The sequence below is a fragment of the Protopterus annectens genome, chromosome 9.part0, assembly GCF_019279795.1.
Source record: "Protopterus annectens isolate FY-2018-M chromosome 9.part0, PAN1.0, whole genome shotgun sequence".
NCBI lineage: Eukaryota > Metazoa > Chordata > Ceratodontiformes > Protopteridae > Protopterus > Protopterus annectens.
In genome coordinates this window covers 632,761,224-632,777,308 of record NC_056743.1, presented here as the reverse complement: position 1 = coordinate 632,777,308, position 16,085 = coordinate 632,761,224, and positions in this window count along the sequence as shown.

Here is a 16,085-nt window from a genome sequence, read left to right as displayed (position 1 = left end):
TATTTAAAGATCTATGGTTAGCAGAAAAGTTTATATGTTTAAATCTCTCTAAGCAAATCATGGTTTTATGATATAAAATCTCACGGTATTTATTATTTAGTATGATTTCCTTTTCTTTACCATTTTTTATACTTTTCTCCCTTGTTATTAAGTTTCAAATGATCCAATTTTAGTTGTATTTCATGTAATTATTTATCCCATCTTTTTTTATTTATTTATTTTTTTGTTATACCAATTAATGATTTTCCCATACAAGTATGCTTTTAAAGTATCCCAAATATATACCTCTGAAATGTCATTTGTAATGTTTCAAGATATAAAATTAATTCATTGAAATCTCTTAGTTTTGTAATATAGGCAGGTATTCTCTTAATTTGAGTATTATAATTTGTGTTGATTATTAACTCAAAAATTATGGAATTATGATCTGATAAGAGACATGAAATAACTTTTGTATTGATTAAACTATTAGTCAAATCATTAGAAATTAAAACTCTGTCTATTCTTGAATATGTATTATGCCTATGTGAGTAAAAGGTGAAAAATAAATCATTTGGTTTTGTAAAATTGTTAGTGTCTTTCAGTAGATATGAGTCCATAAAATCTTTTAATAGCTTAGCTGTTGCTGAGATTTTCCTTTTACCTTTTGTGTTAGTATCTTTATCAACCAAAATACAGTTAAAATCTCCTGCCAATATAATATTACCTTTAGAGATCTAAACAATCTGATTTAGATGCTGTTTTCCTCTGTTAGTTCCAATTCCAGGTAACCAGTATATATTAAGGGTATATAGTTTACTATTCAATTCAATAGTAACTGAGCAGAACATATCTTTATCATCTTTATATCTATCAATTATCTTAGGGAGTGCTATAGTATTATTCCATAGAATAGCTACTACTCTTTTCTTTTGAAAATGTTCTGAGCTTGTTAATACTGTACAGGATTTTGGTATTAAGTTTAGATATATCTTCAGATATTAAATGTGTTTCTTTCAGAAATATTAACTGAGACTTATGAAGTTTGAGATATTTAAATAAACTTCCCCCTCTTACATGGATTATTTAAGCCATTGATATTAATTGAAATTCCTTTTAAAGAGACCATTAGTAGTCATGTGCGAGTATTAAGAATATGTTGATCAATAATAATGTGTTTCACAATACCAAATAAGGAATACAATCCATTAATTTACACTATATAAAAACAATAAATCAAATAATGACTCATTTGTGTTATTTTCCAATAAGAAAAAAACAGTGAACGTCAAAATAATTAACAGTAAACTAATAAAAATATAACCAAGATAACAAACCAGGGAAGCTCATAAAAAATAAAAATCCTCAAAAATCTTCACTTGTAACAAATCAAAACGCTGAGTATAGCTAAGACAAGTCCTTTATTAACTCAAATCGGTAAGCACCTTCACCATAATGGCTTCATCAGACTGTAAATCACAAATAAAAAGTAGCCATTTATATATTAAATTAATAATGACATCATATCCTGCCAATGAATCAATATAAACAATCACCATGTGTTACTAATACGCTCCAAAATATTTGTAAAACATCTAACATGCAAAAATATTCCTAAAATATAAAATTATTAATAAATAATTATATTCTACTAAAAACATTTAAAATTCTTGGATACATTCAAAATAAATACATTGATGAATAAATAATCAAAATCAATTCACATTACACATATAATCTACTTATTTAACTTCAGCCTTCTATTTTGCAAAATAGGTTTTATACGTATTTTCTCATTAAGTCCAGGAAATTTATCAGCTCTGCACCTGATAATCCATCTCATCTCACATATCTCTGTGTAATTCCTAGTGTCACCTCCTCTAATCCTAGGGGTGACGACTTGTAATACTGAGAACTTAAACTCATGTGTGTGATCAGTGTTAATCACATGTCTTGCTAATGCATTGTGCTTGGTCCCTCTACGTATATAATACAGGTGCTCTCTGATTCTTTCCTTAAGCTTTCTATTAGTTTTGCCTATATAAAATGCACTGCATGAGATACACCTGTCTAAATAAATAGCATTTTTAGTCTCACAATTCGCTGAAGTACAAAGACTATACACATAACTAGTAGTAGGGTGAACAAAGCTATCTTTAGTATCAACAGAGGCACATTGATTGCATTTCTGACAAGGTATTGTTCCCTTGTTAGGCTCACTACATATCTCCTTTGTCTGTAAACAAGGGTAACATAATATCTGCTTAAGATTCCTATTATTTTTAAAAAGGAATTTTGGTTCATTTCTCACTACTTTTCTTATGGTCTCATCTAACATTAAGATGTCCCAATGTTTACGCACAATTCCACTTAATGCAGGTGTATCCACAGTAAAAAACATGGGTATCTTCACTGTGGGGACATTGGATTGAATAGCCTCCCCGTCCTGATCCTGTATTCTGATAGTAGAAAAATACGGGCTGGCTGTAGTCATTCTAATTGAATCAATTTCTTCAAGAACGCTATCTACTTCATAAGGGTCATACTGTCTAGCTATCAATCTCATCCTCAGTATCAGTAACTCTTGCTTATAGCCTTCTTATACTGGATTCAATCTGGAAACTCTCATAGCCTGTCCTTTAACTACATTTTTAAACACATAATGAGGATGCATACTCTCCCTATGTAGTAAGGTGTTACAATGGCAGGCTTTTCTATGAACACCTGTATTCAAAAGGCAATTGTCTAGCCTTTCTATGTGCACATCCAAAAAAGATATACTATGTCACAAGAAGTTCATTGTAAATTTAAGATAAGCAGTCAAGTTATTCAACTGTGAAAAGAAACTAAATAAAGACTCTTCATCTCCCTTCCAAATCAAAAACAAATCATCTACAAAACATTTATAAAAGCTTACATTCATTTTAAAACTATATAAATGAAACAGATTATCTTCCTCCCAGCTAGCCATAAAAATGTTGGCATAGCTATTGGCACATGACGTGCCCATCGCTACGCCATCATTTTGAATGTATAACAAATCCTGGAAAAGGAATATATTGTTTTGTAACACAGTCTCCAAAAATAGGGAAACAAGGTCAATAGTATTTAAGTCCAACATTGAATGCACAGTTCAATAGCACTGTACCCTTTCCATACCTTCATCATTTGGTATGACTGTGAAAAGACTAGTTACATCTAATGTGACTAGAATAAAATGTGCATCATGTTCCATTCCTTTCATATAGTCATACAAACAAAAAAGGAACTGCTTACTATCCTTTAAAGTGTACAAATTAGCATCAATCAAGGGCCTCAAATAATGCTCAATGTATAAAGATAGAGGTTCAGTTACCCACCCTTGACCTGATACAATAGGTCTCATAGGGGGGGCGTTTCCAAACTTTTATGAACCTTTGAAAGTCCATTAATAACAGAAATCAAAGGATTGCTCTCCCATAAAAACTTATATAAATCAAGATTAATATATCTACTCATCAAAAAATCATCCAACATATCATATATCTTAAGGACCTTATTCTCAACATCTGCCATACTAATGGGAGAATAGAACTCATTTTCTCCCAATAAGAGCTGTATACTCAACTTATACCATTCACGGTCTAAAACCACCACTGGGCCACCTTTATCAGCTGGCCTAATAATTATAGAACCATCATTACTTAATTCTCTTAGAGCCATTCTTTGTTTATAAGATAAGTTCTTCTTCTTATATTCATTTTTCTTATTTAAACTGAACCTATGAACATCCTCTTCAACTAATTTGGCAAAGACATCCAAAACCGGATGTAAGACTGGGACATATGTACTAGACGCCCTAAAAGGATTCATACTTCCATGGCTATTCAAGCCAAAATCCATTCTAAGCTGTACACTACATGTAAATAACTTAAAATCTAAAATAGTATCAGTTAAGTCACTCTTACTAGGGGGAATGAAGGAAAGGACTTTGTTCAGTACTTGAACTTCATCCTCTGTTAAGGTTCTACTTGATACATTATGTACTAACGATTGTCCACACACTCCCACATTTTCCTTAAATTGGGTCCTGTGTGTTCCCCTCCCGACCCTTTCCGCTTCTGCCTCCCTCTGCTGAAAGACCTCTGCCTTTTGGCCTGATGTTGTTGGTCTATAGGTAAAGGAGCAAACGGACTCGAACAATGTACTAGCTCTTTAGAAGGGGAGTTAGTTTTCCTCCTTACTGACTGCTCAACAATAGGCTCTTCCATAGACAGGGTTACCCTATTGCCATCCAATGGGTTCCCATCAGGGACATTAGAATCATTAACATGGAATTGATTAATGTCCTTAGCCTAAGCGGGAATACTTTCAATATTACTAACGACATCATTATTCACAACAACCACTTCGGTATTACTAGTCATAGACTCAGGATAAACAGAATTTGTTTCATTTGCAATATTATAAGTTTGTTGCCTACATTCATTTCCACCAACAAATCGATTGACATTGGCTCTAGGCCAAGTAAAAACTTGGCCCAGTTTAAAGTCATTAGTGTCTCTGAGAATTTTACTTTTCTTCATTTCAAGAAGTCACTTTTCGTATATCGCCACACTGTCTAATAGTCTTTCCATACTTGAGTCAACATTCATTCTTGGATATATAGCATCAATATTTTGTTGTTGTTTAACAACACTGTCTCTCAAATTGTCCTCTTCAGGACGAAAAAATTCATTTAAAAGTGTCATATACTTCATACTTAATTCAATGGACGATGCATCGGAGACCATCCAGGTGCAATTAACCATAGGCAAGACTGCTCTGCAAATTGTAGCATGTTACACAGGCCACACACCACAAACTCAGGAACCTGCCTCTCCTGAAAACAACACTAGATAAATGTATCACCAAACACACCAAACACCATCAGGTGACCTACCCTAATATAATATAGAAACACTACACTACTCCCAAAAACACCCCCAAAAGTTCCTCCTGAAATTCATAAACTCCAAATGACAATGGACCAACTAGTCACCATCCCCACAAGAGATACTAGACTAACTTGATTGAGATCAGACCACAACTAAATCTCGCTGGAGGTCCTCATCCCACCCCCACCTGAAAAAAAAAAAGACCAGTAAGAACTGCCGCTGAATCACTTACAAATGCCTTTCTACACAGATGCATGGATAACAAACTCTACAACAAAAGGAGGAAGCTACTACAAGATAGAGCAAAAATCCTTAAAAAGTAGACACACTTGATCACTATAAGTAAAAACTAAGAGCTCTCATAAAATCATCCAAAGCAAATTTCGAGAGAAAAATAGCAAGACTCAAAAAGACAATCATAAGGCGGAAACTCCCAGATATGCTCAGAGCTAGTTCAAAATGATGTGAAGATTACTGATCCTACAGACATTGCCAATATACTGCTGACAGGTTCAACAGCATCCATGGGACCTGATGGTGTCCCCGGCGTGTGCTCCATGAACTCAATGAGGATTAAACCCACAGCTACAGGACGATCATAATGGACCTCATAAATAAAGACATAGGGATTTGCAGACTTTGGATCCAACCCAGTTTGGCTGTGTCAAAGGCAGATCATGCCTAAACTTGGTTTTTTGAAACAGTCACCAAAGCCATTGATGAGGAAAGGCAGTCCATACAGCCAAATGTCAACCCATACATCACAAGATGGGTTGCAAACTGGCTGGTGACAGAACCCACAGGGTCAGAGTTATCTACTTTTCCAAAGTACAAGCAAACACAGGAGGGTTATGGCTGACAAAGTTTGCAGATGACTGCAAAACTGCGGCATAGTAGAAAACACATCTGACACAGATATCCTTCAGAAGATAACTGGTGCCAGAGCCACGGCCTAAAGTTAAATGCCCTAGCTACCAAATAGGTGGCAATCCACTGAGCACAGAAGAAGTTATCAGGGACCTGGGGACCCAGGTTGATAGTAGTCTGTCATTCGACACCCATGTAGCTAAAGTAGTTAGGAAGACCTTCTACATTGCCCACCTTATCATGAAGGGATTCTCATCTAGATCAAGGGAGGTCATAGTCTCCTTTACTCATCACTCATCAGACCAATGATTGAGTACAATGCCCCATTCGAAATGTATCTGACCCGACACTGCAGCAGCTGGAGAGGCCACAAAGTTCCTCACCAAAAGGATAAAGGGTCTCTCTATTCAGTCGCCACCGCTTGCTCAGAGGTGACCTTTGCCTAACATACAAGGCCATGTCAAACCCAGATTTGATGAATATGCTTCACCTCAAAAATCTAGATCCATCAGAGACTTAAACCAGATTCATCACCCAAAGACTCCCTATGCTGTGGAACAAAATTGGCCTTGTTCAAGAGAAATCTTGACCAATGGATGGGAGATTGCAGATATACCCCAGGGATTACCTCAGTGTCACTGCTCGACAGAGGCACAGCAAAATAATGGGTATAGTTATGAACCTATGAACCTATGAACCTATGAATATTTAACTGCTGCCATTTATAAAGTAACTCAGGATATAAGCTACCTGTAGTTGACATTTTAAGAATGCGCAGCCCACGAGGTATGATTTTTCTACGTAAACATACCTCAAAATGTTGCCGCTGCAACTGCATCCTTTTTAGCTTCAACAGGTCTGCTTCAAGCATATTGAAAGCTTCCATCAGGCCAGTCAAGTTAGAAGAGGTTACACCATTCGGCTCAGAGCCCTCTATCACTTCGAACAGCATCAGTGGATTCTCACTACCGGAAACACAAGTCTGAAATCGGTCCCTCTTCCGGTGTTCCATAGGTTGACCAGGTATGGTGTACGGTAGCTCAATAACCAGTGTAGCGGTTTCAGCCATGTCATCAAGGCAGTACAAAGTTAATGATAAAATAAACAATGAACCAAGTCTGCACTTCCAAGAAGCAAATGTTTCCGTGATAAGAAAAGAGTATACTAAGATAACCAAGATATAGTCCATTCACTGAAACAAACCAGGGCAGCTCATAAAAAATAAAAATCCTCAAAAATCTTCACTTGTAACAAATCAAAACGCTGAGTATAGCTAAGACAAGTCCTTTATTAACTCAAATCGGTAAGCGCTTTCACCATAATGGTTTCATCAGATCGTAAATCACAAATAAAAAGTAGCCATTTATATATTAAATTAATAATGACATCGTATCCTGCCAATGAATCAATATAAACAATCACCATGTGTTACTAATACACTCCAACATATTTGTAAAACATCTAACATGCAAACATATTCCTAAAATATAAAATTATTAATAAATAATTATATTCTACTAAAAACATTTAAAATTCTTGGATACATTCAAAATAAATACATTGATGAATAAATAATCAAAATCAATTCACATTACACATATAATCTACTTATTTAACTTCAGCCTTCTATTGTGCAAAATAGGTTTTATAGGTATTTTCTCATTAAGTCCAGGGAATTTATCAGCACTGCACCTGATAATCCATCTCATCTCACAGCTCTCTGTGTAATTCCTAGTGTCACCTCCTCTAATCCCAGGGGTGACGACTTGTAATACTGAGAACTTAAACTCATATGTGCGATCAGTGTTAGTCACATGCCCTGCTAATGCATTGTGCCCGGTCCCTCTACGTATATGATACAGGTGCTCTCTGATTCTTTCCTTAAGCTTTATATTAGTTTTGCCTATATAAAATGCACTGCATGAGATACACCTGGCTAAATAAATAGCATTTTTAGTCTCACAATTCGCTGAAGTACTAAGACTATACACATAACTAGTAGTAGGGTGAACAAAGCTATCCCTAGTATCAAAATTGCCCATCTTCATGCTCTCCTAGATTTTCATTTCTTTCCTTTGCTTAACTGAAACTTGGCTAGAACACACTACTCAAGATACTGAAATCATTCCACCAGGATACAACATCTTAAGACAAGACTGCAGAGCAAAAAAAGGAGGGGGAGTGGCTATTCTCTATAGAGAAGGGCTACAAGTATCAATACTAAACCTTAGCGCCCCACTAGAAAGCAATGTAGAAATGATCGGCACTAAAATTCAGAATAATTCCAACAAATCACTAAACATAGTTTGTATCTACCTGCCCCCTGGTAACAATACCAGCACCCTAGAAGGTATCCTTGCTGAGCTGTCTTCAAATGTCCCCCAAGAGACAATAATTCTAGGTGACGTTAATATTGACTGGAAGTGCTGCGCTACTGAAACGCCAACTTCCCATATTAACCTTCATGGCTTCTCACAAACAATCCACTCCCCAACCAGAATAAATAAACCCAATAATAAAGAGTTCATCCTAGACTGGATTCTCATTAACAATCACCAACAGCACTATAAAGTAGGAACCCTCCCAGATGATCTAAGTGATCATTATCTCACTTACATAATCAGGGAAAAGTCTAGCATTCCCAACCCTACCATATATAGAACAATAAGTAGCAAAAAAAATTTCAACCCTGATCACTTCCAAACTGAACTAAAAGCATGTGATTGGTCACCCATAAAACATCTCCCACTTGATGAGGCTGTTAACTACTTTAACCTTAAATTCTTAACAGTTCTTGACCACCATGCACCAAAGAGATCTATCAGATTTAAATCAAAACCTGCCACATGGCTTACTAATAAAACCAGAAAAAATACATCATAGAAATGCATCTGGGCACAGTGGAGATCAACAAAAAAACCCACAGACCAACAAAAGTTCAGACAAATGAGAAATGAAACAAAAAAAGCTATACTTGAAGATAAAAAAAATGACTGCCATCTCCAGCAAACTAGCCACAATAATCCACAGAAGTTCTGGTTCAGCATTAACAGCTTACTTCATCCAGGACATTCCACTACACCACCCCCTACTGGGGCAAATCCTGACAATCCACAGCAAACTGAAAATGCTTTAATTCCTACTTCACAGAGACGATCCAAGGACTAGCTAATCAACTTACAGCTGATGGCTCTGCTCTTCCTACCTTTCCTGATAACTCTCTTCCAATACTCCACTTGTAACCAGTCCCAACCTCCCTCATCTGCAACCTTTTACACAAGCTAAAGCCATCCACCCCATCAGCTGACCTGCTACCTGCTGAATATCTGCAAAAAGAAGCCAAAGCTATAGCATACCCCATATCGCTGTTGATAAATAGAAACATACAAGAAAGCACCATTCCAGCCATCTGGAAAATCTCCCGCATTATTCCCCTACACAAAGGAGAAATTCCATAAAATATTCTAACTACTGACCCATAGCACTACTCTCCCCTTGGCAAAAATAATGGAAAAGTGCATCCATAGACAGTTACTAGACTATCTACTTCAGAATAATCTTCTAGCTAAGTGGCAGCATGGCTTCAGACCCTTCCATAGCACAACTACTGCTCTCTTATCCTTCACCGACTGCATCAGTTCTAACCGTAATAACAATGTTCTCTCTTCTACACTTTTCATTGACCTTTCCAAGGCGTTTGACATGGTCAACCATAATCTACTTATTAATATACTAAAATCCTTTTCTCTCACTATAATGTCTACTAAATGGTTCCAGTCCTACTTAGACAATAGACAACAGGCTGTCCTATGGGACAACAACCTATCATCCCATCTCCCTGTTTCCTTAGGTGTTCCCCAGAGCTCCATATTAGGCCCCCTCCTTTTTTCAATATTTATCAATGACCTAAACCAAGCTATTCCCCAAGCTAACTGCATACAATATGCAGACGATTCAACAATAATCTGCTCAGCTAAATCTCAGTCCCAACTACAGACTCTAACCCAAAAAATATTTAGTATACCAGAGAACTGGTTTCTACAACACTGCCTCCTCTTGAACCCCAGAAAAAAAACTCTTGTTCTTTACTCCTACCAGGAAGTCACTCCCACTTAATTTCACAATCTCATCCAACAATGGCATACTCATATCTCCTGATGTAACAACTAAACTTTTAGGGGTTACTATTGATAGCAACTTGAACTTTGATACCCACATCAACAATACTATAAAAACTGTTAACAAGAAACTATGATCTCTTTACAGGATTAAACCCTTTCTCTCCCCACTAGCTAGAACCACTATTGCACACTCCCACCTTATCTCCACACTTCTCTATGCTTCTTTCATATATACATACCTGTCAAAATATAACCTGACCAAGCTGACCAACTCATATAACAACATTGCCAGATTTTCCACTGCTTCTCCTTTCAGAACCCATCACTGCTATAACCTGAAACAATTAGGCTGGCTAGAGCTCCAGAATCAGATTCACTATAACCAACTCACCATTGCCCACAAGACCCTCTACCAACCCACAAATACCCCAATTTTTTCCAGCCTCATTCCCCAATATAAAAACCTCAAAACATTACGACCATCTAATAAACTACTTGTATCAACATGTAAATCTAATAACATGGCAGGAGATGCCTTGTTCTCTAATGCAGTGGGAAAAAACTGGAACCAACTACCTTATGAACTTACATCACTGTCCTCTTTTACACTTTTTAAGCATAATCTGAAGCTCTATCTGAAAACCCACTGGTTATGCCCCTGTATAAACCCTGACTAATCCTATCTGCTCCCTTCTCACTCTTGCTTTTGACCTTATATCTGCTCTGACATTTGTCAATATCCACCTAATTACCTTTCCTTTATAAAGACATATCTTACCATTTGCAGCTAATTTAACTTGCATAGCCAAGTCTTCGTAAATACAGTAAAAAACTACCCCATCTAATGCTTCCAACAATTTCTGTACAAACTGTGCAAGTTGTTTTTTTTTTTTGCAAATGCTGATACTTTACTACGTATCTGTACCACAACTTGTTACCTAAATTTATGTTGAAACTGTGTAAATTTTTGAACTGTTGAAACTTTAAGTTTGTATCTATATAAATTAACCTTTACTTAAATAGTTGTACTAATGTAACTTCCTGGAGCTTATCTCCCCGGGACTCTACTGAAAATGGACATGCATCCAGTTAGACCATCCTGGTCAACACATGTAAAATAAAATAAAAAATAAAATAAATTCATGCTTCTCTTATCTGAGCAGCAATCTCAGACATGCAGTCTGTAAGGCATTTTGTATCATTGTCCTTAGAATGTATGACAATATGAAATGACACTAATATACAGTTTTCAACAAAGGTAGGGAAGTTTGGATATTAATAAACAGAAACTGAGACATATATGCTGTTCACTTCCATTTAAATTCATGATACAATTACTTCTGCACTTTGTAAATGTAACCTGAGTAACACACCCACTGCAGGTAAGAGAGTCTGAATTGCTGTTGTGTTTTCCTTCTCCCAACCAGTAATCATTCACAGTTGCAACCCATTAGCAACTAACACTGAGGCAGTGCCTGCACTATGTTTACATGTGCTACACAGAGCCAAAGGTTTGAGATTTAACAATCGTAATGCATTCACACCTCATTTGCATCTTCACTATGCTCACAGGCCTAAATATACATTATAAAAAGGTAACCGTGTAGCTACGGAACCTGAAGATGAGGAGAGTTGTCTATGTGGATAACAGAGAAGAAGACTGCTATTACTTTGCATTTATCTGTATAGAAAACATCTGATCTTGATAAGGTATAATTGGATTTTTCAAATACATACTAGATCTGCTCACATGTTACTAAGAAAATATTTTTATCTGTATATGCATTAACAAATACAACTTTTATCTGTATGTAATTCTTAGAAGTTTACTGATGGCAGAGGCATTTTTGTTAGAGCATTTTACTTTATAAAATATTCAGCCTTATTAACTTTCATCACAAGTGTTATGGTTAGAACTGTTTATCTTACACTGTTCTATGTTATTTCATTGAAATGTAAATGTCCTATATTGTCAATGACAATGGGATGTTAACCTTCTGAGTTGACCCATAGACACCTGTAGGGGAGTCCTGGGCACAAGTAGAAGTGACTGGCAATTCTATAAAAATGACTTTTTTGTTGGAAATGCATATGCACTTTGAAATAATATTTTGGAAAGCACTTATAACAATTGACTGATGTGTTATTCCTTGCCTGGTAAAGACTATTTGCCTGTTGTTTTGGGGGTGGTGAAGCCAAGTTTCATTCTCTTGTTTTTCCTAGTTTTAGATCAAACACCGGTTTGTGTGTGACTGTGATATGTTACAACCACATAACCTTTTATATTTTAATACCTGAAATTTTGTGTTTCTCAAGTGGGTAATATTGAAAAATAATACATGTATATATAAGCAAGACTTTTATTTATGTGATATTTATTAGTATCCTTCTCTTTTGTATTATGTCACATAGTATTATGGCACCCAAGCATTCCAATCTCTGCAATCCCTCCTTAATTGACTCTGAGAATGATGTCATTTTCCAACCATTTAGGCAACAGCTTGAGAGAGGACATGGGGATATGTCTGGTAGAATACAGATATGAAACCAAGTAATTAACAATGTCCATGGCATAGGGGGTGCAACAGGACTAATGATCAGGTGCATTGGGCCACTGATATGATTTCATAAGCCTGAAAGAGAGCAGTTGTAGTGGCCCATAGACGAGTCTATATTAGTAACTGGAATGCTTACCTTATCGAATCCCTAAGCATCAACCTGTCCTTATCAAACTGCGAAAATATCGAACGTCCAGAAGAGCAAAACCAGAAACGTTGAATCCTTCTGTGGTATAGCTCCGTAAGGTAAGTGTGCGATAGTTACAGACCTTAAGGTTAGTGTGTGAGTTAAGGTAAGTGCATAGATGGTTACGTATGTTAGCTTTAGTGTAGGGTTTTGTTAAGTGTATGTGTGTGGATTATTTAGTTTGTTTGGGTTTAGGTTTTTAAAGTAAGTGTGCGATAGTTACGGATCTTAGGGTTAGGGTGCAGTTAAGTGCTTACTTGGTGGTATATGTAAGATTTAGTGTAGGGTTAGAAGTAAGGTTTAGTTTAGGGTTAGAAGTAGGGTTTTGGTTAGTGCATGCATGTGGTTTATTTAGTTTGTTTGTGTAGGCAGTATGTAGTGGGCGATGGGGTGGGACAAGTCTGATAGTTTGATGTTTTGAATTTCGCGGTTTAGGGCATTCGTGTTTATGCAATTCGATGAGGACGGGTCGACATTTAGGGATTCGATAATGTAAGTATTTGTATTTATAATATAGACCCCTGTAGGCAGCTGGCAACAGGGGGGACTGCTAGAGAGCCATCACTGACACCAAATGAAGAGTTCCTGTCCACTGTCAGGAATCCAGTGAGCTCAGTGGAAAGTGTGCAACAGCATGTGAATGATATTGGTGCTGCTCTTTCAGGGAGGAAACATATGACCCCAGGATGAGATTCCAGGTAAGCTTACATATGTCAAATTTTTAAAATTTTCTTGTGTAGTAATTATTGAAAGTTATAGTTCAGTTATTTGAATTATTTGTTTTGGGGAGGGACCTATTTATACAGTTAACAACACATTCCAGTTCATTACACATAGGCTTTGGGTGGACGTGTCTGCCAAATTTCAGTTAAACATATTGTTGATGGACATATAAAGGCAAAAAAATAGCCCCCCCCCATGGGAATTTTTATGATGGTATCCTTAGCTTTTGCTTAACTTCTTCCTGAATCATCCTACTTAGGAAGTGTAGAGTCATCTGCACATGGTAAGCCAAACATTTTTATTTGAGTACTGATGAGCATTTGACAAGAAATATGCATTTATCCATATGTGCGAGGTGCATGTCAGGAGTGTGCGTATATTTCTGTATCATCTGTGATTGTGGTACCAGTGTTAGTTTGTTAGCAAATATTAAATTGTAGTGTATTTCTTTCCTGTGTTTGTTGCTTAATATCACAGGTGACCCTGACAGTGGAAGTGTAGGACTCTTACCACCTGATGACAGTATTGGCAGACTCTTATAATGATGGGGGTCAAACAGAGGCACGATCAAGGTGTGTTGAATCTGACAATGAGGTTGACATTCAGCCATCCTTGTATTTCCATCAGACATAGCCAGTAGGCCTATGCATGCCTATTCCAGTGAGCCCTCAAACATTGAACAGGTGGAGTGTAAGACAATCGATCAGAGTAGTGTGGTCACTGTGGCTTCAATGTCTGTTGAGTCTGGTAGTAGCCAAAATACGGGTGAGTTGCCACAGAGAAGGGTTGTTAGGGGTGCTCATAGGAGGCCTGCTAGCCACCCTCCACATAATCCCAGTGTGAATTTCCATGCCACTTGAAGTATGTTTAGGGCCATCATGGAGGCACAGGCAAATTCCATTAGGGCCTTTGCAGACATGCTAAGGGGTGTAGATGTGGCACAGGCTGACATGCATGACTGCCTCCACTGTGCTGCTGATTCAGTTAATCAGATGAATGACATATTGGAATGGGCAGTGTTTGTAATGGGATGTCTTCCGGGAGGGAGACAGCATGTACATGGACATAGGTCAGCCACATCATCTGAGTGAGCCAATGTGGCTGCCCCTGATCACGCTTCCATAGTGGCACCACTTCCACTACTCTGTCAGTGGTTGAAGTGTCCACACCAAGACATGGTAGGCCATGGAGTCATGGCCCAGGACGTAGTTGTGAGGAGAGCTCATTCAGCAGACATCAATTACATTCAGGTAGCATCAGTGTATCTGACTATGGGCATGGACATTCCAGTGCAAATCCTAGCAGAGCCAGTTCTCACAGTCAAGGACAATGACAATGAATTGTCACATCTACCATGCATGGCTCATACCTGTCCAAATCACAAGAAAAGTACAGCTAACAAAGAGATTGACTGTGTTCTTGCATACACTGACATACACAGTTCAACTTGAGTGCACATACATACACACACACACACACACACACACACACACACACACACACACACACACACACACACCCACACACACCCACACACACCCACACACACACACACACACACCAGTTACATGTGTCAGTAGTAATGCTTATAGCTCATTCTGCCTCAGTGGCCATTTGATACTTTATCTTTCTGCCTGCCTGTCTGTCTTTTTTACTCACTTGTGCTCACTACCTTTTATGTCAGTCCTGGCCTCCTGCCCCCACAAACAACACCCTCTGTAAATGATGATAACTGTGCCATATCCTTAATTCCAACCTCTTGGTTTCAGGGATACATAAGTCTTTCGTCTGATGCCCAGGGAGCATAACTGACTTAGTGCTTAGTATATCTGTGTTTATGATGCTGCTTTCCAAATTGTATTGCTTTCTTATAGGTTTTAGTAATGTGTACATTCCTCTGTACATAAGTACGTATGATATAATTTATACATAAGTGTAAATACATATATATATATATATATATATATATATATATATATATATATTTATGCATATAGATAGAGACAGAGATATAGCGAGAGAAGCGAGGTGTAGATATGGATACCTTTCATTTGGTAAAACAATCATTTATCAGAATCACAGTTGGTAGAAAACATACGTAAAAACTTCATCTGGTAGTGGTAAAGTGAAATTATTCCCATGTATGTATTGTTTATATTTTTATGTTGGATTTTTCATGTGGTTTAGATAGCTGATTTTTGCAGAACATCTGTCATTGTTCCTGATAATTCTTGCCCTGAGCTTTGTAAAGTCAGTAATATTCATGTTTGCTTCCAAGGGTTACACACAGTAAATAGTGTCTGTTTATGGAACTGGGAGGACTTTTTTGTTTGAAGAAATCACTTCTGATGCAGTTCCTAATTGTGTGGCCTACAGTGATTAAGTGATTCCATTGTTTTGGGAGATTTATTTGAGTTGTAAACATGTAGTTGTTAGATACACGTTGGGGAGGGCTTGCCCTATGGCAAACCAACACTTGTAGCTTTGTTTGCTGTCCTTGTGTGTTTTTGCCACTTGTTTACTTAGCTTGTAGTAGACTTAAAGTATATGGCATAGTTTTAGTGTTAATGTGATTTTACTAAGAGAAGTTTCTAACAAATGACAATTCCTTATACGTTTTCAGTGAGTGAGAGAGAGAGAGAGAGAGAGAGAGAGAGAGTGTGTGTGTGTGTGTGTGTGTGTGTGTGTGTGTGTGTGTGTGTGTGTGTGTGTGTGTGTGTGTAGCAGAATAATG